This window comes from Athene cunicularia (assembly GCF_003259725.1).
Source record: "Athene cunicularia isolate RWA chromosome Z unlocalized genomic scaffold, athCun1 chrZ_part2, whole genome shotgun sequence".
NCBI lineage: Eukaryota > Metazoa > Chordata > Aves > Strigiformes > Strigidae > Athene > Athene cunicularia.
Genome location: NW_020799143.1, coordinates 5,163,961 through 5,167,119, shown reverse-complemented (window position 1 = coordinate 5,167,119; position 3,159 = coordinate 5,163,961). Strand labels below are relative to the sequence as shown.

General features: G+C 46.3%; 1 protein-coding gene across 7 annotated transcripts in view; it reads right to left on the bottom strand.

Moving 5' to 3' along the window:
• ZNF462 (zinc finger protein 462) overlaps positions 1 to 1,554 on the bottom strand; it is a 91,216-nt gene extending 89,662 nt beyond the window's left edge. For 4 of the 7 annotated variants that reach the window (XM_026866448.1, XM_026866451.1, XM_026866454.1 and 1 more), the window contains exon 1: positions 741 to 983. The gene's annotated coding sequence lies outside the window, so the exon portion shown is untranslated. Of the gene's footprint in view, positions 1 to 184; positions 329 to 740; positions 984 to 1,371 lie in introns of those variants that run through there. The other 3 variants (XM_026866449.1, XM_026866453.1, XM_026866450.1) reach the window with 3 other exon arrangements.
• Positions 1,555 to 3,159: the final 1,605 nt, after the last annotated feature.

Sequence of the window (3,159 nt, the reverse complement as noted above, 5' to 3'; positions counted from 1 at the left end):
AGAAAGAAAGAAAGAAAGAAAGAAAGAAAGAAAGAAAGAAAGAAAGAAAGAAAGAAAGAAAGAAAGAAAGAAAGAAAGAAAGAAAGAGGAAGGAAGGAAGGAAGGAAGAAAGAGAAAGAGAAAAGAAAGGAAGGAAGGAAGGAAGGAAGGAAGGAAGGAAGGAAGGAAGGAAGAAAGAGGTCACCCGATTGCTTGGGTCGTGCCAGCACGGAGCTTTTCTCTCCTCCGTGTCTCTCCCGTCTCTGATCCAAGTCCACACGCACAGCACCATCCAGACCATGCACACACACACACACACACACCCCCACACACACACCCCACACACATATACATATAATCTCTCGGGCACCCCCCACCCCGAAAGCTCGGCTGATATCTCACTTATCTCTCCATATCCCCCCCCTTAATGCAACAACAAAAAATTAATTAACCGCCTTCCTCCTCCTCCCACCACCACCACCACCACCAGCACCTCCTCCTCTTCTCCTCCTCCATGCAAGAGACTTCTCGCTCAAACAAAACACCCCGCTCTCGCTCCCCGTTCTTTTTTTTTTTTTTTCCTTCCTTTCTTTCTTCCTCCTTCCTCCGAAGGACCGAATGAATGGATTTCAGAGGAGGGTGGTGGAAAGAAAGAAAGACAGAAAAGACCAAGCCAAATATGTGTGTGTATATACACGCACACACGAGAGATGATCTCTCCAATGCCAAACCGGAGATGGGTTTTAATTGCAAGAACTTACAGGAGCGTCCCAGCACTGCTGCTCTTGCTGCTGCCTCCTCTCCTCTTCCTCTCTGCCTAGCTCTTCTTCTTGTTATTGTTGTGGAAGTTGTTTTGTGAGTCTCATGTGCTCCTTGCCAGGTCTCAGCAATGGAGGATCGCCATCTTTCCCTGCTTTTCCCCCCCTCTCTCTCCCTCTCCCTCTCTCTCTCTCCTTCACTGGTTTGCTGCAGCTGCAGATGACCTGAGATATCCGTCTCTCTCTCTCTCTCTCACTCACCCTCTGTGTCTCTCTCTGAATAATGAGCAACCAGAGGGAGAGAGAGAAAGAAGACAATCTCCTCTCCTACCACACAAAACGCAAGAGCACCAGGGGGTGCAAGAATCCTTTCTAACAACAACAACAACGTGTAAGGGAAGAGGAGGAAAAAGAGAAAGAAAAGAGAAGAAAAGAGAGGAGGAAAAGGCAAGAAGAAAGAGAGGGAGGGAGGTGGAAGAGGAGGGGGGGGGAAGCAAGAAAACGAGAGAGATCCAGGAGGCAGACAGATGGAGGAGATGATGGTAGTGATAGAGGAGGAGGTGTTGAAGATGAAGGAGATTAAGAGGAGGAAGGTGGTAACAAAAAGTAAGGTTTGGGACACTGAATCACTCACTGGCCAGGGAGGAGGAGAAGAAGGGGGAAAGATCTGAAGAGCTTCCCCTTCCAAGCTGTTGCCTTCACAAAGCTTCCTGTGCAGGAGCGCTCAGCAGCTCCTGCTATGCTCGGGGAGCCGCTCGGATGGAGCGCTCTGCTAGGTCATAGCTCTCTTCCAGCCATGGCAAAAACCGGTTTCTGCATGCAGATCTGCCCCTGAGGTGATCCCTCAGACACATCCATCTAGAGGCTAATCTTCCCTGAGCAGGGTAAAGAACATAAATGGAGCTGGAGGTTGCAAAGTATAAAACCAGATCTACCACGTGGTTGTTTTTTAATCCCCCTTCCAGCTCGCATTTGATGTGGAGAAAGGACACTCGAATTGTCCATTTCTGGCACGTATTTTGAAGTCTACTCCCGGAAATAAAGACAGTCATCTCCAGGTTTTTTATTTCTCACAAGCATTTAGGAGAAAAGAGAGCTTGTACTACCGAGCACCAAAATCACTTCCTACATTGGTGAAACGTTTTTGGCTGCAAAATAAAATAAATAATTAACTTTTATGCCTTCCAACACCTAGTTGTCTGCTCCTTTGTGACTGATTATTTAAACCGTGGAAACTAAAGATCAAGGCTGACAAAGAAAGGTATCTTGGTGATGAAGGCAAGCAGGCAAAGACAAAGCGGCTGTAGCCTGCATTTTTATTTAGTCTCGTTTCTGTTAAGCATTGTGCTGAGCGACTTCTTTTGCTCAACACCCCCCTCCCCCTCCCCCTTCAATCTTCCTACAGCACCAGGTCAGATTCTTTCTAGGGTTATGTCTAGCACTGGAGGGGGGCTGAGGGGGGATTAGGGGTTACGTGCAGACTCAGAAAATCAATACACGGGAGTGAGGCAAAATCAATTTGAGCACAAGGGCATGACTGGTATTGGAACATCACCGGGGTTTCTCCAGCCCTCCAGCACTGCAGTTTGCATGGGTGGAAGAGAGACTAGAACCACAAAACTCCGGTTCGGGTGAAGGGGAAGATCCCTCCCCTGCTCCGAGGAAGTTTTATGCAAGTGGTGAAGCTGAGATGATCTTCTTAAAAGAGTCCAGATTTTACTGGCTCTGGGAGAGGTCAGGCATGTTAGAACTTCATTGTCTGAACTCTCCCAGCTCAGCTGAAGACCAAAGGCAGAAATGCTAACAATAGTAATAAAATAACAAAAATCGCTCGCCCAGGTACTAGTCAAATATTAAACGCATGCACTCTCCGATCTTCCCATCCACAAGACTGCAGTGAGTACAAAGCACACAGGCAGGATCTCTCCCATTAAATCTTCTCTTTCTTTGACCTATGCAAGTTAATCACTAAACAGGAGAAAGATCTTCTCCCTCCTCCTCTCCCCTCTTTCCACTCCCTCCCTTCTTGCCCCAAACAAGTGCTGTGAGAAATAGGAAGAAGAATATCTGGGCATAAGAAGCACTGTTGGATTGAGAGAATCCTTCTTCAGGAAAAGGAGAAAAAGCATCAAAACTGGGGATTCCTACTAAGACTGCTGGTTTTATGCAGACAAATGAAGCAGACACCTCCTAAGAAGCTGATAAAAGAACATTAAGGAAAAGGGAGGGACTGTCTTTACGGCTGCCAGAATGTGCATGTGTTCTGCCTGCAATTTTCTATAAATCATCCTCTTCGCAGGAAGAGAGTGCCTGGGCTTTGCAATCTTTGACGTACCATCAACACCGAGGCAGATAATTTACCTCTTTGTCTCTTAGCATTACATTTTAAATTAAAAAAAAAAAAAAAAAAAAAAAAAAAAAA